The sequence below is a fragment of the Manduca sexta genome, chromosome 21 (genome assembly GCF_014839805.1).
Source record: "Manduca sexta isolate Smith_Timp_Sample1 chromosome 21, JHU_Msex_v1.0, whole genome shotgun sequence".
Taxonomy (NCBI): domain Eukaryota; kingdom Metazoa; phylum Arthropoda; class Insecta; order Lepidoptera; family Sphingidae; genus Manduca; species Manduca sexta.
Window position 1 is genome coordinate 9,247,675 of NC_051135.1, and position 23,615 is coordinate 9,271,289.

A 23,615-nucleotide genomic window follows, 5' to 3' on the forward strand; every position below is an offset into this window, starting at 1 on the left:
CTATAAGGTGTAGTGGAGTCACGTTGCTGGGTTCGTATATAAAGAAATAAACCTATTGCAAAAACCTAACATTATCAGTCTTACTTATAAACTTGTTTTAGCGCTAAGAGGTGGCTCAGAATTGCTGTCAAAAACATCACCGGTTTCTAGTTTTAACCTTAATAAGAGGCAAGATGGTTGGTTTTGTCTTACAGCTGATCGAGTAAATTTGTGTTTTAACTATATAGCTTTACGAATTTTTTATAAGTAATAATAATAATAGTAGTGATATTTGGGTTTTTCTGCTCAGTATCAGCCCGCAGTCTGGAATTCGTGCCCGATATGGCGATAGGCTCGCCCCCTATCTCATCATTGGACGGAACATATTTGGCGAAAAGTGGGTGCCCTAGTTACGCCTCTGCATACCCCTTCGGGGATAAATGCGTGATGTTATGTATGTATGTGTAATAATAATATCAGTCCTGTATTATATTATTATACTGTCCCACTGTTGGGCACGGGCCTCCGTTACTATTGAGAGGGATTAGGCCTTAGTCTACCACGCTGGCCTAGTGCGGGTTGGTGGATTTCACATACCTTCGAAATTATTACAGGGAACTTCTGAAGTATGCAGGTTTCCTCACGATGTTTTCCTTCACCGTTAAAGCAAGCGATAATTCACAAAGGATACATACATATTTTTTTAGAAAAGTTAGAGGTGTGTGCCCTTGGGATTTGAATCTACCGACATTCGTCTTGGCAGCCCGTTCCACAACCAACTAGGCTATCGCCGCTTTTTTATAAGTAAGACTGTACATTTTTAAGTAACACGAGCAGTCGTATAAGTATTATAATTTGTTAACCCTATCCACACTCCGGGGTCACATTGACCGCGCGGCCCCATTACTATGTTGTTTATAGAACATTATTGCCATGATCCTTACTGCATCGTTAAGTTTATTTCAATTTCGTTTTATGTTTTCGCGTGTAATAAGATTTTAAATTACCTGTTTTATTATTGGAAGAAACGACGTTCAAATTTTAAGTTTAAAGTTGTTTACTATGTTTGTGAATGAAGATGGTTAAATTTAATGGTTATTTGAATGTTGTTAATTGGTTTACAAATAATGGTTATATTGCACAGCAGTAGCCACAGTATATAACAAGGCTAATATTATATATAGTAGGTATACACTCTATACCTACTATATATAATATTAGCCCTGTTATTATATACAGTAGGTATAGTAGGTATAGAGTATGTTCTCTAGTATACAAAACACTCAGCATTTAGTAACATACCACTTTCACGCCACTTTACATTAATCTCTCTATGAATTCTCATGCTTAAGGCAAGCATCTGCTTTTGCCTTGCCTACAAAACAATTTTCCACCATTGCAACATCTATGTTATTGCTTTCATAATAGATAGCTTTTGGTTAGGCCGTGTTTATTTCTAGAAGAATATTCATCATCGAAAATTATTTTACTTATATGAAGCTACATATCCATGTATATTACAGGTTTCTTACATCCAAGGAACAGACACGCGAGCTATAATAGATAGCTTCTGTTTTGGCTACTTTTATTTCTAAAAGAATTTTTAATATCGAAAATTATTTTACTAATACTACATATCCATGCATATTACATGTATCTTCCTTCCAGGAACAGACAGAGACGTGAGCAAAACTTCCTACAAAAAGGAATATCAATATTCTTTAGAAACTTCTTTTACTGGTGGTAGGTCTCTCTTATGTGGGTGTCGGCCTGGGTAAGTACCACCGCAATGGCTATTTCTGCTGCCAAGTAACACGGTGTAGTCACTGTTGTATTCCGGTTTGATGGATATTGTAGCCAGTGTAACTGAACATAATAAGACTTAACATCTCAGTTTGGCGAGCGCAGCGGAATACCAAACAATATTTTGTAATTTAAGGTGTTGGATGGTGTTCCTACTGATTATGGACGATCGTATCGCTTATCATCAGGCGAAAGACAAGCTCGTTTCGTGATTCAAAGCAATAAAGAAATAACTATACATGTCAAAATTTATCTCGAGGCTGTTTAACGAATTTTATTTGTAATTAACATAATGCGGTACCCTATCTACTAATTACGTGTACATGATTAATTGTGTCCAGTATTATCCGATTTAGATAATGCCTCGTTTTTAGCTTTATTACCAATAAATTATGTGGATCGGTATTAGGTTATGAGCCGAATCATTAATACGTATTTAGCGTTGGGTCTATTGTGAGTTGAACGGAGGTATATAATAGGGCTTTACTAAAAACGATATAAGTAAAATATTATTGAATGTATGGTTAAATCGTTTATGAAGATCTTAGAACTTTCTATGGAAGAGGGTAATATCTGTTTCTGCAGATCAGCATGCTCCAAGCTTGTGTTTCGATTAGACACTGTGCCAGCAAGCATCATCGTGCTATTACTGTTATATTTCGGTGTGAAGTACACTGTAACCTAATTCTTGGACTTCAGGAGAACTTAACTGTCCCGCGATGATAAGCGCATTTCAGAATCATCTTGTATTTCGTGAGTAAAAGTTTTTGGAATTATTGTTACTGTTTAAAGGTATACAACATAAGATAAGCAACTTTTTCTATACGTGCACGGTCAAATAACCCGACTGCTTCCAATGGTAAACGAAATGGAGTCCACATAGTTTCGACAGACTAAAGATGATTATCTCTCGCCACTCGCCACAATTATGCCGGCCTGTTTCAAACCGGATATATACAGACTTATCCCGAAACGCGACATATTTAACTGGGCCAGTATGGTTTCAATGTGACTTGCTTGTCTCATAATTCAGTTATTAAAATAACCTACTAAAACTTCATTACTATTCCATTGTACATAGTAGCAGTTTCGCGTTCTGTTTCATTACTCTCATAACTTATCCCGTAAAACTACATACTGTTATTTTATTATTTGTATCAAATTGAAGTTAAATGTGTTTCGTCTGCGAACGTGTGCAATTTGAGTGCAACCTCGTAATAACTATATCTTTGACGTTGACTGCATTATCGGTGGATATAGTAAAGTTTATAGAAATACTTATGAATTTCAGTTTTATAAGTGACATGGCCATACTTGTAGATAATCCAATGATTTTGTAAGTAACTTGATCTTGATGTAAGTAAATGTTATAATATACATAATTTTAATTCAATTAAAAGTTTATTTTTATTTAGAGCATTTAAATAAAATCGTGTCTTAAAAAGTTCTTTTACTATTAATTTATTTACATATCAAAAGCATACAAAGATAAATGAGTCAAAAGCGTTATTTTCGGTATTTGATAGAGGATACCATTCATTTTTATTTCAATCGTGCTTTCTCTACATACGTCCAGCCCGTGACGAGTGTTTGCCTACAGTTTTTAATCCTTATATAAGGAACTGATTTTTGCGAGATACCTGCATTTACCTAAATAAACAGAAGACACATTCGACTTATATAATATAATAATATCAGCCCTGTATTGTATACTGTCTCGCTGTTGGGCACGAGTCTCTTCTACTATCAAAAGGCCTTACTCCAACACGCTGGCCTAGTACGGATTGATAGACTTCATAAACCCTCAAAATTATATAAAGAACTTCTTAGATATGCAGGCTTCCTCACTATGATTTCTTTCACCGTTAAAGCAAGCGATAATTCACCAAGTATTTGACTTTACTACATTGATATTTGAATGTATGAAACCCATATCAATTCCAAATCCAATCCAATTCTACGATTGTAATAACATATGACGAAAGTTTCATTTCAATCAACCGATGCACCGACATACATCCTACAGACAAACAGAGTACGAAGTCAGCGTTTCAAATTATCTATCGAATGGGACCGATTGAACGGATGAACGGATCGGGAGCGGACCGAATGGAACGGCCAACTCGACGGATCTTTAGAGGTGCTGCTATTATTTTGATTGGAGGTACAAATGTACCCCGAGAATATTGTACGGATTAAGATAAGGCGAAGGTGGAATGAGTCGGTGTTTATTTATAATATTATTGGTTCTTTTTTGAAAACTAACGACAGTCACAGCAAATTTAACTGTTAACAATACAAAAGTAGCAAAGCGTGGAGCACAGCGTAAACCAACGTAGCGTTTTCAATGTGAGCATTATAAATAGTTTTTTGTCGGTTCCTGCGTCGGAAAGGCCTAAGGTTTTATTAAAAAATATGTTTTGTAACCGTGAAAAATGAAAGAATACCGTTGAAAGCGGACGTACGGAGCAACATGGTCGGGAAAGTTGACCAAGCTCCTTAAAAGAAAAAACAAAGGAGAGAAGGTTTGCTACAATGACAATGAACAGATAGTAAATACAGGCGAAAATCGCGTAGGTAAGCCAGTAGGATAGACATTTTTAGGATCCCTTTGAGCTAAGCTGTGTCTTTTACGTCTTTATTCGAAACACTGTGGACGCTAGATTCATTTACTATTGTTTTTTTTTAAGAAAACAAAATATTATCGAAAAATAGTACCGTGCCATCGTTTTTTTTTAGTATCATAGAAATGGGCACATACGAACATGAGCTCAATTAGACTGCATATTAAAAATTAACAGCCGATGACATAGTCGGTTCTAGACCGTTCAATCGACTTCTAAATTCTACAATTGTATATTCAGTAAGTCGGAAGTTGCATTGTGAATGATATGGAGTCGCAGTCACAATAGAGGTTGGATAAGAATTGATACCACAGACGTACAGGAGAGATGGCCGTGTGAGTGCTGAGATCTCAAGCCTTATAGGCGACGGAAAGCCCCATACATATCTCACCGTTTATGGATATCGGCAACCATATTCTCGAAGGCAAAATAAATGTAATTAAAAATACCTTTTTTTCAAATATTTTGTATAAATCTGACAATTACATCGAATGAAATACAGAAAATTATGTATGAATTTCATTTGTATGTTTCCAGAATAAGATGTTTTAATTTTATTTCTAATTATTACACATACGGGCTGGGAAAATGGAGTAAAAAAGTCACCGAATGATATCCAAGAGAAAAGAGTAATCTAGGAAGACAACACACAAGGTGGGATAACGAGCTTAAACTAACAGCTGAGCCAAAATGGAGAAGGGTTGCCCAAGATAGACAACTTTGGAAATCATTGGAGGAGGCCTCTGCCAATAAGCACGCCAAATTAAGAGGTATCATGTAGTTTTGTTTCTTTATTTTATTGTTTAAATTATTGTAAAATCTTCTTTGGAATAAAGGGCTCTATTATTATATTACTAACACAAATTAGCTCTAGTCTAACCCTTAAATGATTACCCGGTACGTCGCGCTATCTTTTATTCCTTTCCGTTCGAATTTGTCTTTGTATGAAAAAATCGAATACTTTTTAGTCGCTGCACAGACGTCCGCTCGGGTTGTACACTCGCCAGACGTAAGGAACAGCACGTGCATTCTACCGTAACTGATAAAACAATAAAATTGAAAATTCTCTACCTACCATTTGAAAATAATCTATGTATTTAAAACGTATTGTTTGTTAAGTATTACAAAAGAAACAGAAAATAATCTACGTATTTGTTAAAACGGATTGTTCGTAAAGTATTAGAAAAGAACTGTAGTAGTGATTAAAAACTGATAAAATATTGAGTCATGAAATGTTATATGCAGTTACTTTTTACTAGGAATCTACGAGAGTTAAAAGAATATATATGAGTATGTGCGAACGATTTAATTTAAAAAAGAAATAATACAAGTGAGCATAGGCAACCACAGATAATGCAAAACTCTGAATGCGTTCATAATATGTGATATTTGTAGGAAAATAACGTTCATATTCCTTCAAAAACAATAACCTTTTAAAATTGTGTTTGTTCATGGACGCTGAACATTTCTGGTAGAATATTTGTATCCGTTCGGATAGGGACCACTGCACACAAGGTAAAAAACCCGCCGTAGTGGCCCATGAGTATCATGTTCCGGGATCAGCCTTGGCATATCCGGTTTTAGAGGCCGCCGTAACTGTGTCGCCTGGAGTATAATCATCTCTCGCCAGTATACTCTGGACCTTACTCCACTTACCTTGAGGTGCAGAGGGGTCAATTTGACTACAAAAAATTGACCCATTTGCGCCTTTATCCTGTGGCGGTACAGTTAGTGCATATACCGCCATCTTGTCAACATCGCCGGAACTGCAAGAGGATCGATGCAGTGACACAACTGCAGTGATATCACAATAGATGACGACATCGATCCTGAATCACGCTTGCACAATTTGCGCGACGTGCAGCATATATACCACCTCCGAATAGGAACTGTCGGAGGGGCCGCGGCCGGTCAGGCGCAACATCTGCCTGACTGGAAATCTTCCCCTTCCATAGAGGAACGCAACCATGTGTTCCTCTACAGCGGCGTCAACATTTACGCCGCTACAATCCTATGAAAATGACCCACTAACCCATTTGCTTACTGTTGTTGCTCTGATACAAGTAACAAAGAGAGCAAACTGCGTGCAACAACGCGACGCTTGCGTGTTTAATGGAATTACACTAACTACCGAGTGCCGTTTAGTGTTTGTTTCGGGTCGTTTGTACCGCTTTCACAAATCGCGGGTTGGTCACGCGATCGTGAAAGGGTTGCCTGTTTGTTTTTACACTAAAGTGTTAAGTGGCATTGCACCTGGAGCTTTGTTACTATTTTAACTTGTTGCTGTGGATAGAGGATATAGTCACAGTGAGAATGAGAATATTTCGTGCATACTAAACTGATAGTTGCTCCAACTAAAATAATCAATTTGGTTGAAGCAACTGTTAAATAATTAATCTCCTTAGTAGAAGCAGTTATGGCTTCCATTGTTATGAAGCTAACCGTCCTAATTGCTCATCCGCATTTTTCTGAAGACTCAATTTTTTGTGTCTCTATCAAGGCTATATGTGGGATCGTTAATATTTATGTATTTATTTTTAACCTAAAATTACTGAGTCGATCAACCGATCGCCGGCTGGTGGGACGGCCCAGATACCTCTGGAGCGATATGGTGGAACATGACCTGCACCAACTTCAAGCCAGTTGGCGAGAGTTGGCGTGGGACAGAGACAGCTAGAGGACTCTCGTTTCGGTGACCAAGACTTTGGACTGAGCCAACGGAGTAGTAATAGTAAAATTACAGTCACAGCATCTCAACACATGATTCTCTGTAATCAAAATAAAAAAGACAATCTCGAACGCACGCAAGCATTCAGCCTATAAAACTGTTTTGATCGTCGACTCATAAACACAACTAAGTTCCGATACTTAAAAATTACATAAAAGTCGACTTTACGATACACAAGTGCAACGAATTTTATGAATATTACACTTCGTAAGTAAATTTTATGGCTTTATTTACGAGATCGCGTGTAAGAAAATATAAATTTTTTCGCGTTTATTAGACATTTTTATCCTGGCTCTGAACGGCTTCTTTTGATATAGAGTTGAAATGAATACAATGTAAAGTCCGGTTACTTAAAACACTCTCCATCTTATTTGAGAAACTGGAAATTGTTGTTATGTACCTTTTTATTTAATGATTTTTATTTTAAGGAGTAAGGGTAGAATTATATCCGCATAAGTGCATATGTGGCTTCCTCCGGAGTGAGGCAGTACGCTTGGTTAATAACCGACTTAAAAAGTGTGGTTCATAATTTGTTGTTTTTTTTTTCATTGCACAAGGCTTGTCCGTTAGTGTGATACGAATTAAATAGTGATTTAGGAATACTTACGTTTTATTCTTTTTCGAAACACCGTATAAAACTTTGAATAGTTGTATACAATAATCACATTGTATCTAAGTTTGCACTTTGAGTTTGGGGGGTTGATTTATATAAAATACCTAACCAACGTTGTAGTACATTCTACAATCTAATTTTTGGTTCTAGATTATCGGTATGAAAAATTAAATTTGATCTGGATTTTCGCTACTAAAACAATTTGAAATTATATATTTTGATGATGTAATTCTATATATTTACGCCTTCAGCATAGCAATATGACGTCACAATGTCACTGAATTTAGGGTAATAGAAAAACCCTCTATTATAATGTTAACAACCCAAATACCCTCTGAGGGTACTTATCTATCTTTTATGATTTAGTTATAAACAAAATGTATTTACTGGTACCTCTGAAACATGTTCGACTTAGTTTGGGCATTCCCAAGAGTCTCGCAATCAACTACTATCGAATGAGTAAAACTTTTCATGTCCCTGTAACTAGCCACTAGTTTATTGTTTAAGTGGCTTTTGCTTATTTCATTTTAAGACAATGGGATTTCAAACTAAGTATACATATTGGGTGTATTCTCAGTTGTCTGCAGTCTCTAGTGTGCAGGCTCTGTTGTGTTCCGTTTTGAAGGAATTTAATTGAACATTATGAGGCTTAACATCTTAAGTTCTCCCCCGAGGCAATTCTTGTGCGCTGCAATTCATGCCCATGCATGGGGCGACATTCGCCGCTGCTTTAGGCACACAGTTAAGTGTGTATATAGCATGGTTGTCAATTCACATTGAGGCCTATAAGGGTTCGCGAAGATTTCCTGACCCTCTTCCCTCCTCCCATACTTAGAGTCGCCTTGTCCTTCCCTCACACTTCTTTTCCAGCTATCCACTTTCAACTTTCTTCCAGGGTCTTGCAGTCCCTAAGCCGGGGGATTCCAGTATCTTATTCGCAGGTCCGCCCGGTGTTGAATGCGCGGTCCAATACACGATTCCTGCCGAATTCACTTTCGTATCTTATGTAAAATCTCATATCTATATATATATATATATATATATATCCCTATTTCCCTTGGTCACGCCATCACGCGTGAACGGCTGGATCGATTTCACAATTTTTTTTTTTGTTGTGTTTCTTATTGTCAGAAGAAGGTTCTTATAAAAGAAAAAATTACGGAAGTTGAGCGGAACTTTAGAAAATTTAAGAAAAGTTGATTGCAGCGATTGACAGAATGCGCACTGCAAATTCATAGTTAAGATGGGACAACGTCTCTCGGGCCAACTAGTATTTTATGAATATAAAATTTAATTATCATTGGACCGATTTGCAAACCGCATTTATTCGTTATACCTATATGTTGTAAGATTCCTTTTCGGAAGATGTCACCCTTCGCCATAGGTATAACAGCATTATTTTATTTCTAACGTTCCAATTGACGCAGCACGAACACTTATCGCCATAAAACACTAGCGAGGCATTACACACGCCACAAAACGTGATGACGTTTTGAATGGCAATTTGTACCATTTAAACTGTACGGCATTGCGCGGATGTGAAAACTACATTGTATCCCCATTTCTTATGCTTTATCACAACGGAATAGCGACCAAAATCGCGCACCTATATCGCGAAATAAGTTTACGTCGACACGACAAAATTTGTTGGCGCGTTCCGTTTCACTCAGAAGTGTTTGGAGTAAAGTCTGAATTGGGTTGTTTGGGCAGTATTGCCGGTTGTAAAGTCCAAAATGCAGGACATGGGACAAAGTTGTGGAACGGTGGCTACAAACTTGCAGTGTGGGGACGTAACTTGTGCGGTTATTGTTAGTTTTGTTTACTGTACGTATGATATCTCTGGGCAATACTTGAAACTTTTATTTGATTAAAAATTGGCACGAACCGGGTTAATTTTAGTTACTGTGTTATTTAGTTTGGTGCGTTTATTCTCTAGGGATGTCTGAGGGAAACTAGAAATTCTGAAAATTGGCAGACAGTTATTAAATTACTAGGTATTACTAACGGCTTAAGGGTCAAATATTTCTCGGAATAGAAGGTCCACCGTGTTCTTTTTTGGGATATAAATAGCCTATAATATTTACTCCCAATATGATCTTTCTGCGTATCAAATTTTATTCACATCTGTTCAGCGGTTAAATAACAAACTATCTTAACAAATTTATGCATTTCAATATAGTAAGATATGTTTGTATTCACAATGATGATTCATCATCAGCCGCAGAATGTCTACTGTGAACAACAGGGAGGCTTTCCCTCAAATATTTCCAGATCGACCTATTGGAAACGGCCCGCATCCAGCGAACTCCTGCGACTTTTATGAGGTCATCTGTCCGCCTCGTGGGTGGATGTCCGACGCCGCGCTTGCCAGTTCGTGGCCTGTACTCCAGAACCTTCTTACTCCATCAGCCATCAGTTCTGCGAGCTATGTGCCCTGCCCACTGCCACTGCAGCTTGCTAATCCGATGGGCTATATTGGTGACTTTTACGGATGATGATGATAACGTTTTTTACGGATCAATCTTTTTCTTAATGACGACTGGCTAAGATTATAAAAAAACATTGATATCTTATACACATATTAAGAGCGTTTATTTCTTAAGCCGTTACATTCGAATAATTTTAAATATTTGCAAGGCTTATGCAAACTGTTAGACTCTTTACCTAATTCACGGCAAGAGGCCAAGAAAATCTAGACGTCAAGAGAAAAATTCCGCATGAACTCGCAATGGAAAATGCACTTAATATTTAACAGTTTAAGGTTTGAATTCAATGCAAAAGACACGGTAATCGATGGAGGAGTGTCAGTAAAATTGTACGTAACTTCATGGGTCTCTTGGGCCGTATGTTGTATGTTAACATTTTATACTTTGGTAGGGTTAGAAGAATCGTTTTTAGAATTTGAGATGTATACTCTATTTTAAGGTGTTAAGATCTCATTTTAGTTGTTGAGAAAAGTGTATTTTTGGAAGCTGACCGAAATGGACAGATTGTTCACTCGGTGATAATATCGACCCATAATTTGAAGTTTAATATTGCATAACAAATTATATGGTCGTTGTAGCGTATATGTTACAGATATGGTTAGGAACCTCGTCCCTGACTTTATGTTTACGCGAATGTTAGACATTAAAATAAAATTATTTTACGGTTATTTCTTTATTTTTTGGTCACGGAGCGGACTCACGACGAAGGCTGCAAAGTATTCGAAACGTCGAGAAAAAATTATAATATAAACACCGCGACAAAATCCGTCAAATATTTTTATTTTAATATCTTCGTTTTCCTTTAAGATCCCTTGCAATGTCGATCGCTGGCTTTAATTAATATTCACATTGTCATAATTGATACACTAATCCCACGTAACCTACACGTTGCTAAACCCTACTAAAACTGATATACTACGCGAATCCCAACTATTAACAGTACCCTTCGACTCCACATATCCTCAATCCCACCGTAAAACATAACTTTATGACCCACGTGAGTCGGGGATTTCTGAATTTTTATAATCCAACCGCGTACAGAATACTGAGCGGATCAGGTGTTTTAAGACGTACTTTATAATATAAAATTACTTGGACTTGGGTTCTTTGATGTTTGTGTTTTATGTGTCTTTGTAAATAGTGATTGTGAGAGGTAGGTTTTATTGTATGTTAGTTGCAATATATTGTTTCCTTAGTATGAAGGTTTTAGGTTGAAATCGGCTGTTCAAAATCAAACCCTTTTTTTTAGACGAGCATGGTACATTTTATCATTGGGGTTACCAATACTTATTGAAGGCCGCTGGAATACGCTGGATGCAGGGCTCTTTTGATAAGTCCGTTTAGAAATCTTGAGGGGGAAAGGGACCGGGGAGGGGGGCTCTTTCAGCTGGGGACCTCATGTGGCTGATGGTAATGGTATGATTACTTAGGACACTCATAGAAGTGTTATGAATAATATCAGCCCTATATTATATACTGTCCTACTGTTGGGTACGGGCCTCCTCTACTACTGAGTGGGAATAGGCCTTAGTCTACCACGCTGGCCTAGTGCGGGTTGGTAGACTTCACACACCCTCGAAAATCCTTAATAGAGAATTTCTTAGGTATGCAGGTTTCCTCACGATGTTTTCCTTCACCGTTAAAGCATGCGACAATTCACAAAGACTACACACATATTTTTTTAGAAAAGTCAGATGTGTGCCCTTGGGATTTCAACCTGCGGACATTCGTCTCGGCGGTCCGTTCCACAACCAACTAGGCCATCGCAGCATCTATATAGGAGTATGCCGTTGATAAATGCTTGTGCCAGACCGTACCAGCGGTACGAACTCTTGGATGGACCAAAAGCGTTGGCGTGATGTTCTACAGGCTATGGACATCAGATCAGATTAAAAGAGATGTAATAAATTTGGTCATCTGCGCAGCACTATACTTTAGTGGCGAAAGCTCAATATAACCCGATCCCTGCAAGCTTCCTTTTCGTAATTTTTGTAAAATCTAATTATTAGAACAATTTCCAGCCCGCATTCATGCAGGACCTATATGTTGTGTCGGGTTATCTTTCGGGAAACTTCATCCTTCGCCACTGCTATCCTGGTCTAATACCGGGGTCTGCCTTTCCAGTCTTACGCTTCCACTTGCCCCAGTCTTATACACTCAGTTAGACCTTTGACTTCCACCAATGCCTTTTGAGGCAATGCATTATTCCAAACTTACACATCCTCCTCAGTTGGATTTTAGCTCCCATATTAAAGCCTTTTGGTTCAATGCATTATTCCAAAACGATTCTCAAAATGAATTCCCAAATTATCTGCGAGGTCCCGTCGCATTGTGTTAACACGCGTAACTGATAACCTGACACTGCCTAATCCTAGATTTCTCCGTTAATAAGGATAACATAGAGTTAGATTAATGTTTGCTCTGAGACTAGACTGTTCTAGACACGTTGTACTGTCATGCAGGATAAGCGTTCTGTAAGATAACCTCGTTAGGCTGTGAGTGTATGTGCGATTTTTTTACGCAATTTTTACGCGATTTTTTAATTGTTGTAGTTAAAAAGGGGTACTGAGGATAAGGAGTTTTTGTGTTACCAATATTGCCGTGTATAAATTGGTTTTGTTTTTAAAATAACACTAATAAAAAGGTTATCAATTTCGCACAATTATTGAAATATTACAAAGATCAATGGAAACCAACGTCAGGTTTTGTCAGTACTGTTAATCAGACAATCCCAGTGATGGTTATTCAGCTGACTTACTATTATAATAATTGATTATCCATAATTTTTTGCCATCAGATCCTTAATCTTCTTCACCGTTATAAGTAACACTTAGCCTGAGCAAGTGGTTTGACAAAATGCTCTGACCGTTGCTACAGTCCAAATTCACAACCATCATTATCATCAGCCTATATTTTAGTCCACTGCTGGACACAGGCCTCCTCAAATACGTGCCACGGCAAAAAGTCACATACATATTAATTTAAAATCGTATCCGTTTTCTATCACGCGACAAATAATCGCACCGCGATCCGCTCGCACGCATCCAACCGTTAACACGCGTTCGCATGTCACAAACACGGCGCCGTGTACAGAACAATGCAGCGTGACGAGTTTAATTATTTCGAGCCGGGGAATGTTCGGGAAACACTCACGGAATGGAGCCTTGAGGGGACCTACTCCTGCTGATAGCTTCTGTAACATTCATAAGGAAAAGTTTAAGTATTGCGCATGTACAGTGTTTTGAGTGATGCCATGTGTAATGTAGGAAGTTGTTTTATAGACAGTATTGTCAGAGTTTTTTGTAAAAAAAATCATCACTTTAATTCTTATTTATTTTATTTTCTTTTACAGTATGATTTTTAAAATATTTTTATAAGTAAATAATATTCTATATTTACATACTGCGGGAAGAATAAAAGATTAAATAGAGGCACACAAAAATCATATTTTTTGTTTCATGCAAAGAATACAAATAAAATAAACGAGCATTCCTTTATTCTCAAAAATGCTTTAAATAAAATAAACATATTTTCATCTCGCATTCACAACATGGCGGCCATTAGCTGTGACAAAATGGCATGACCGTTATAATGCCAGCAAAAAATCTACGTAACAAGACTGTACTTTACTGCGCCGGGATAAATTGACTCTATTAGAACAGGCTCTAATAAACCCTGGGCAAAAATAGTGGTTGACCACACGGGCCCCCGGGACCGTCCCGTTATAGTATCCCGGTCCATTAAAGGGTTAACGCTTGTGCATACATGCCCTTAGTTTTGGGATTCGTTTGCATCATAGTTATTTGCGGTTTCATTGCGTTGACTATTATTTTAGTTAAAACCAATTCCGTGATTGTAGTAGGTATTACTGAAATGTAATTAATGGGTTTTTGGATTAATTTACGGTTTGAGCAAAAAAATTTTTTTTTTCATCTTATACATTTTTTCTATCCTACAAGGAATCAAGCTTGGTAAACTGCTGCTCTCCAGAATTTTCTGCGGAGAATTTTTGAGTTGGTTGGCCATGTGCAAACTCAGTGATAAAGAGAAACTAATAATTAATGAGAAAATGGTTGGCAAAAGACCGGGAAGCGGGAACTGATCACATCTGCACCACACTCTATACAATGTCAATAAAGCAGTGGATTTTCTTAAAATAATTTCGAAGGTATTTTTTTATTTTATTATTGGTATACCAACAGTTAATAGACAAAACATACGCAATTAATATTACAATGTTATGGACGAGTCCACTATACTAATTATAGATGTGAAACAGCATTTATCTTATGAGTATATAGATGTAAGGTATAAGAATTCTGCCAACCCTCTTTAGTCTATTCTCTAGTATAGTTCCTCTCTAGGCTAGTAGACTAAGGCCTAATCCCTCTCAGTAGTAGAGGAGGCCCGTGCCCAGCCAGTGGGACAATATATAACATGGCTGTTATTATTATTATTTTTATCAGTACATCACAATTGACGTCCCCTACACATGAAAAGTAAAAGCCAGTTTATCTGTTGTCGCGGGATGTAATTTACGAGACGGTCAGCACTTAGCACTAGTAAATACATGGGGGGGATGACGCGTCGGGATCCGGTCGTGTGAGCCCGTGAATTCCTGATGGGGTTGTACAGGGTGCGGCGAATAGCGAGGATGTTTTTGTATTATCTTAGTTCAAGAATATTAAAGTAATTGTATAATATCAAATTAGAAAGTAATAATCAAGAAATTATTCTTACGTATATTTATTTTATTGCTAGCTTTTGCTCGCGACTTGGCCCGCGTGCAGGAGTTTTCCGGGATAAAAGTCACGCTATATATTTTCCCGGGATAGAAAGTAGCCTATAAACTTCCCAGGGTCTTAAACTATCTCCATACCAAATTTCATAAAAATCCGTTCAGTAGATTTTGAGAAAATCAATAACATAAAGACAAGGGTACTTTGATTTATAATATTATATATAGATATTAAATGTTTTATATAAAGAAATATCATCCTTTGAAAAGAGGCGTATCACAAACTTTTTAAAATTTGTCTATATAAAAATTAAACTTTCTTTCCTATTTTTTGTCATACAAGGCGTAACTAAGGATTAAAAAAATTCTAAATAACATAACCTAACATAAAGAACACGTATCATAAACAAAATGAATAACTTTTACATTAAAACACAATTTATAAAACCAAAAGCTCATTTATTTATGTAAAATAACATCACTTGCACATTTTATTAAATATTTTAATGTAATGGCGCACCGTAATCGGTTATGTCTGGATATCTTTTACTAAATCTTATGATAAATTAGTTCATTTAAATGTATTACTGTTGTTTTTATAATTTATTTACTTTTTATTCAAACAATTTTAGTTTATAATCCCTGTGGCGCATTAGCTAAGTGTCAGCTGTAATAGGGTTCTTTTTTAAAAAATGACAAGACGAGTTAGTTACTCGCATACCGATATATACCAGCAACGTCGCTTAGAATTTTAAACAAAGAATACTGTATTATTTAATTAATCTTATTGTTGTATCTGATGGCGGTTAGTATTGTTATATTGGCATTATAGTCTGTCGGTTGGATGTTCTGCCAGCTATGTGCCCTGTCCACTGCCACTTATTTGCTAATCCAATGGGATTCATTTAATAATTTTGATATAGCTCACAGAATTGATGGCAGATGGGGCAAGAAGATTCTGGAGTGGAGGTTACGAACTGGCAAGCGCAGCGTCGGACGTCTACCTGCGAGATGGACAGATGACGTCATAAAATTCTCCAGGACGTGGATCCGCTGGATGCGGGCTGCATCCAAAAGGTCGATCTAGAAATCTATGTGGGTGGCCCATGTTTAGCAAATGAAATCCTGCGGCTAATGATGATCCTTGAAACTGTAACCAACACCTTTTGAACCTGTAAACAACACTTTTTTCCCTACCCTCATTTACGCAGTTTGGAATATCAAGTTAGACTAGATCTGGAACGGGCTTGCACCTAATTTAAGAACATACCTAGGACATAAATAACATTATTGTCCTTGGTTGATTATGTAACTCTATTTGACACATTTGCCGTCCGCCTGCCATCGCATAACCATCGCCCTGGCGACTGGAAGGACTGGGATTCCGTTGAAGCTTCGAGATCAAGCTTGTCACCATACCTCAGTAACTCCCTTATCTTGTACCTATTCCTTGTCTGTAAACACTGATAGTGCACAAAACCGCCTAATTTTACACGGTCCACATAAACTCAACTCAATTGCGGGGTTTTTACAACCACTACATGGTGTCAAAAAGTCTACCGTTTTGGCTTGTATCGAAAAATGTTTTAAGCAGATATTCCTTCAAACACCTTCAATTCTACAACGACGTTACCACACCAATACAAATAAAAATCTAAACCCTAAAAACACTTCCATATTTCGCAATTTCTTTTCAGCGCCGTCAAACCATTTTCCCAAAGGTAGAGATAATGTATAAACCTCATATTTCGCAGCACCCTATAGTTTGAGTTTTATATTTCTCCCAAGCATGAACCCGTTATTCATGCGGGTGTATCCGGCTAGTTCACTCGTTTCCGCGGCACACCTAGCCGCATATTTTTAGTATGTTCGTGTCGTTAGTACACATGTAAGGGATTTATGAGGCACTTACGTTGTGGCTTTGTTTGAAGGTTTCGTTAAAACGCGGTTTTTGAAATCGCATTAGCCGGGTATTTTCTGAATACATTCGGCAATTCGCTTTAGTTCTACATGCATTACTTAACGTTGTTCATTTATTTATGAGGTATTTTGACTTTGTTTTTTGTTCAAATTTATTTCGTGTCGATTAATCACTCTTTGTCTTTCGAATTATTTATAAAAATACAAATTCATTATTTTTAAACAACGACGATCTTGCTGTTTTATCTATCACTACATCTTTGACATCAATATTTAATTTACTCAACAAATTACGTCTGTGCATCTGTGCAAGTTATAATATAAACGACCTTATCGCACAAAGCGATTTCTCTCAAACAAAGCTTGAACGTTTGCACTAGCAAATGTTCGTAGCAAGTTAATAAAATATTTGTCGGAGTGAAACTGTTTACTTGGTTATTTTTTTACATGACCGGTAAAGTTTCACCGGTCTATATTTATTTTCCAGACAGTTATTCAATTATTGAAACACTTCTTTACTTCAATAACAATTTACTGCATAGCAACACCAGCGGAATACACAATGTGCTCGGTTCGAGCGTGAAACAAGACTACTACACTGTTACAAGGCTGGTACAAGACTGAGCTCTCGTCGTTCGGCCGGTCCTTATATTGGCAACAGTCGACCTCCCTCCTTTTCTAATACTTCCTCGATGTAATAATAGATGGCGCCACTATCGCTCCGGAAATTCACCAGTGCTGCGGCGACATATTTAATAATAATTATTATTTTTTATACCACCACCACCACCACCACTTACCACTGCAAATGATGGTAAATTGAGGGGGGTTCAATAGAATGTCTACTGACGAGACAATTATCCCTCGGCCTCGACACGATTAAACACAAATACAACATTAAATTCATTTATAAATCTTATCTAATATGAGAACGTTGGAAACAGCAATAAACGTGAGAGGTTATTACTTGACAGTCCATTTTTGCCCCATTTAATTACTTTGAGAGTTCTGGAACATTTGAACTAATAAGGGACCACATTAGAGCACTGGTGTTATCATACTTGATTATCTCATATTACTTTGATTATAATTGAGAATTAAGAATTTCAGAATGTTATTATAAATGCTTAAGTGGGTTTCTTGATTTGGGTTTTAAGCAGTATTTTTTTGCATAGATGTTTGTGAATGGTCGTAAGTCTCTGGAAATGATTATATTTTTATATTATATATTTTATGGAATTAGTATATATGTGTATTTATGTAGATATATGTATCTTAAATAATATATGTGTATTCTTATTATTTTTTTATATACCTACACTTACATTATCTCATCTCTGCATTATCCAAAGGTTGCCTGTTATAAAAAATCTCAGGCATTAAAACCACCTGTATTTAAAGTTTAAATAAATATAGACTTTATCGATGAAAATTGTACCATTTCTGAAGGACACGCTGCGACAAATTAACTGACATAGCTAAATTTATAGACGAAAAGAACAATCCTTTAAAATATAGAGGAACTAATCAGCCTTATTCAGGTGCTTGCCATTAATTACTAATCATCCAGTATAAAACCTCGAGACCCTGAATCCCAAAGCAGCAGTACTCCATCTCTACCCTAATCAAACGAACGTCTGAATCTCAATAAACCTTTGCCAAGTAATTTATTCAATTACGCTAAAATATGTAGTTACTACGCCTTACCTTACAAGCTAATTCTTTTTACGAGTCAATGTCCAATAAAGGTTTACTTTGCGATATATCGCCCGGTTACTGTTCTACTGAACATGTTTTCTCACGTTATTAAAGTCTTTAGTCGGTAGTGCTGTACACGTATCGATAGACTGCAATACGAGGTATCGATATTTTTTCGTACTTATATTGTAATTTATTATGTCTATGTTTAAAACTGTTAAATGTATGTAAGGAAAAGACGTTTAGTCTCTGGAACATTAAATAATATGCTAGTTTAATCTATTTGATTACATTAAATCAACCATTATGACTAATGTTGAAATCCCGACATTTTCGTCGCGATTGCAGTGGCGGCTAAATACACTTCTTATTTTACTAAGCCTTTTTAAACTGATAGCTTGGAGTAGATATTGGACTCAAAATAAATAGACCTTATTGCAACATGAACAGTTTCAAAATATATTTAAATAAACTATGGCCTAAAAGATTCATTTATTCTTCGTTTTAAATCCTCTTATACCTTGTTACCGCACGCAAGGTATACATACTAACTATTAAAACAAAGTAAGAAACTACTATCGTATGTAAAATATGAATTAGTCGGTAGAGTTATTGACTATTATGAAAATAAGTTCGAAAAACTCATTAAAAAGGTAACTAGAACCGTAATTTAATATAAAATACCTGGACATTATTGGAGTTCTGTGTGTTCGTTACAGTTTTTCGTAATATTTCTAAGAAACATTTTAGGTAATGTTTTGTCAGAGATTTTATTGGACTTTACTAAAATTTTGTGCTGTAGTTATGAAGTTAAGATATTTAAGGCCTTTTTTAAGTTTTAAATAATATTTTGTACTAGATTGAGCAGTGACCACCATTTTTCACGAAGAAAACACTACAGTAACTCCATTTTACAAGTTCATTTGGGTTTCGAAGTCAGTCGATATATATACCGTGTTAAACATGATTTGAAATCAGATCATTCACTTCAATTCAAGTAGTCATGATTTCAAAAAGGAAAAATATCGATATATACATCGTTAAATAACACATCCCTACGCAGGGCTGTAAGAAAGCAGCTTTAGTGTAAGGTTTACGGAATCGATAGCCGGCATTTGGCCCGTAATGATCCCACTGTTTTTCGATACCTACCAATTTTTCGCAAGTATGTAATAAAATGGAATGTATTTTATTAGTATCAGTTTCAATGCGTGAGTGAAAGAAAGTAGGGGATAGATATAGGAGCTGACTATACCGTTTATTTATCGAATAAGGCGTCGCGCATATGGCAGTACATAACATGACGCATTTTATCCCCGAAGGGGTATGCAGAGGCGCAACTAGGGCACCCACTTTTCGCCAAGTATGTTCCGTCCCATGATGTGATAGGGGGCGAGCCCATCACATGCATATGGCAGTATTGCCGAGAAACTCATAGTTGCTGCACATGCTGAAGTTGCTGTAATTCCATAGTAATGTAATTTCTCGTTTTGTTAAAAACGTCAGTGCGACTTCGAAATTGCTGATATAAGTAAGAACAGGTCAGCTACTTGTAGATAGTACTAACTTGATAGTTGATTACAATTTATTAAGGAGCGTAGTTAATAGCGTGACTTTTATTTGGTCGTCTTATATTTGACAAATAAAATTTAGGTAGTCAAAAGTCGTGATAGTCGTTTAGACTCAAAACTCCGTAAAATATTGTCTTTATACAACACTGCTGTTTGCATCTAAATTCATGTCGCATACACTCTGGTTTTTGTTCTAAAATTCAAATGAGCATCACCGGTCAGTTTCCGTAAGCCACGATCATAGTTCCAATGGCGTTTTGTAAAATAAATAGACGCGTTACTTGGACAAATGCAACGCGATTTAGGTACGCTGCATCGCGAGTACGAAGCTCTCCTAGCGACAAGAGGTAGTGAAAGCGTTTATATATTTTTGGCACATCCTGGCAAACAAATTAGTCGGTAGGATATCTAATGCAAAGAAATTACAACATTCACTGGTGGTACGGCGCTAATATGTGGGAGTCCGCCTGGGTAGGTACCACCACAATGTCTATTCCTGCAGACAAGCAACAGTGTATAGTCACTGTCAGATTCCGATTTGAAGGACATTGTAGCTAGTGAAACTGTTGGACATAATGAGACTTACCACCTCATGTCTCAGGATGGCGAGCGCAGTAGAATACCAAACAATACTTTGTAATTCAAGGTGTTGGATGGTGTTTCTGCTGTTTATGGCGGTCGTACCTATCATCTACCATCAGGCAAACGGCAAGCTCGTCTCATCATTCAATGCAATAAAAAAAGCCCACGGATACTCAAAATGTCAAAAGAATATAGATGTTTTTGCAATTTATGTACGGGTAGGAATGTTTGGGCTTCCGGATATTTTACTTACCATGTGCTTTAATTTCACGTTGGTTTTCTGCGTTACAGTAATATTATAATTCTGCTGGCCCAAATAGACAATGTCTATAATATTCTAACTTCACAAGTGTGTATATATTTACTATCCAACAGCTCCGTCATGCAAGTCTCTCCCAAAATAAAAGTTTGACCTATATTTGTACCGGTTTTTATCCATATCTGTTCATATGTATCTATATATACTGAAACTTTACAAACCTTAGCATTTGATGAACGTAGGAAAATTGGGATGTTTTTAAATAAGATTTCAGTATTTGTTTAAGCCACTGTTTGTTTATTCCCGCTCCCTCCTGTCCCCTGCACCAGCCAGCAAAGCGGACGTGTTCCCAACCAGCGTTTGAACGGTATGGATCGCCGATGAATACGATTGAAGACGCCAATATGCTCGCAGCGCCAGCGTACCTCGCGCAGTTTTTAGATGCGATGCTGCAACGATGGTCAATATGAAAGGTATCTTAAGGAACGTTTTGTTTGTGGACTTGTTAATATTGAGATATCCATTGTTTTTTATCTTTATTTTAGGAGCTTGGACGTTATTTTACGATTATGTCGCTCCGTACGTCCGCTTTTACCGTCTACTCACTTTTCATGATATTAAAATATTTTTTAAATAAGGCATTGTATTCATTTACTTTAACTTGTTTGGTTTTAACGTAATGCTAGGGTTCAAATTAATATATAAACGCTATTAGTTTATTGCGCGTGTCGACTTTGTGCTGTGTTTTTATAGAATAGACGTGCAAGTCTGTTGACTGATGTTGGATATACTAAAAATATCTGAAGAATCATTGAATTAGGACGGTATAAAGGAAAGGGATAGGAAAAAAACATCCTCTTCTGTAAATGCTTTTATTCTGCAGATAAATTCTTCGAGTCGTACTGCGGTTCCGGGTTCAAATCCCAGGTCGGACAAAGTGATATTAGGTCTGTTCTATCAGCTCAGATTCTGGGATTTATGCCTGATACGGCAATAGTTCGCCCCCTATCACCACATAAGATGGAACACACAAGATCAAAGTGAGTACCTTGGTTGCAAAATCGCCTGCCCCTTCAGGTACACAGTCGTGATGTATGTGATTTAGACATCGGAAAATATCGCCATCTAAACGTCACAACAAGCTGTATTTTAACAATTTCGGTCAAAATATGGGATAGAAATTCCCAACATTAACGATCTACTATTTTATATCTAGATAAACACGTAATTTAGTCGTATTTCTAATACGGTTACATTTCAATACAATACCAAAGCAAAAATCAAAAAATTAGCATCGGAGCAAAACAAATCGACTCACAAATTCGCGTGTGCATTGTCAGTGGAAACAATGCTCTAAACCTGAATAGGGGATTGATTGTCGCGCGCGTCGCCAAATTAGATTACACGTTCAAAACTGCTATCGAAACTGTTGTATACGTTTCCGTAAATACCGTTTTAGGAGACTTAGATGCTAGACATTAATTACGATTTGTAAATTACCTTTGGATCCATTGCTAGACATACGCCTTCCTCAAAGATTTCTAACCTAACAGTTAGAACACCTCCTGTTAGAAGGGGCCTGCATCCGGTGCCAGCGAACTTTATTAGGTCGTCTTGAAAAAATATTGATTAGAACTGAGTTATTGTGGGTGTATTTGCTATTCAGCCTACTCGTTCAGGGGTAAACAGCATGAGTACATGTGTGTGTATGTTTGGAGTGAGTGTGTGCGTGCGTGTGTGTGTGTGCATGTGCGTGTGTGTCTGCGTTTGAAAACTATTGTTACACCTGATTGCTGGATTTAATTTCCAAGTCAGGCAACACTTATGTTTAACCCTCTGTAAACCGTGATATAAAAGATTTTGATATGAATGTTAATAAAATGAACAAACAATGTTGTTTAGATTAAAAATAATAAAGAGCTCATTTGTTTACTCTCATAATCAGAAAAAAATATCTAAAAGCTCTTCCGGTTGTGAAGGAAGGCTTGAGCTTTAATCGTGTTGTATGTACGTTGAAATTAAATCGGATGTTTGTCGTAAATATTTGTGTAAAATAACATGTTCTTATTATTAAATCCTGTATTCGCGCAAAGAATTAATAATCCTTGCTTTTTGCTTGTTTTTTTTTGGGGTTCCGTACCTCGGAACCTTAATAGGATCACTGTGTCATCTGTCTCTCCGTCTAGACCCGTTTTCCGACGATTTGTATCTAGTTGAAACTATATCAAATACTCAGGGCTATGGTCTCTTGCAGCTGTGAAAAATTTAACTTGTAACTCAACTCAGTCAAAAAATGTGACCGTTTACCATATTTTGAGATTTTACAAGGGAATTAAAACTTTAGGGAACTTCCCGTTCACCTAGAATCATGAAATTTGGCAAGAAGCAATATCTTACAGCACATGTAAAGGAAAACATCCGATAATTGTAAATATGTACTTTGATAACAAAAGAAAAGTTTGGACAGAACCGTCGGTGCGTGAGTCCAACTCGCGTGATACAGCGATCATGTCGCTTGGACTTATTTACAAATAAATATGTATTGTTGAAAACGTTTGACAATTAATAATATAAAAAAAAAATGCTTTGAATGGAGAGACGAGCTTGCCGTTCG

General features: G+C 36.9%; 1 long non-coding RNA gene across 3 annotated transcripts; it reads left to right on the forward strand.

Moving 5' to 3' along the window:
- The first annotated feature begins 982 nt into the window (after positions 1 to 982).
- LOC115450389 lies at positions 983 to 16,089 on the forward strand. Of its 3 annotated transcripts, none has more exons than XR_005112767.1 (7): positions 983 to 1,230; positions 1,648 to 1,753; positions 2,368 to 2,535; positions 4,522 to 4,841; positions 4,944 to 5,176; positions 14,193 to 14,401; positions 15,895 to 16,089. It is a non-coding gene; the product is annotated as an uncharacterized LOC115450389 (long non-coding RNA). The 3 variants fall into 3 exon arrangements; XR_005112765.1 differs by having other exon boundaries at positions 983 to 1,073; XR_005112766.1 differs by having other exon boundaries at positions 983 to 1,073; positions 4,647 to 4,841.
- Positions 16,090 to 23,615: the final 7,526 nt, after the last annotated feature.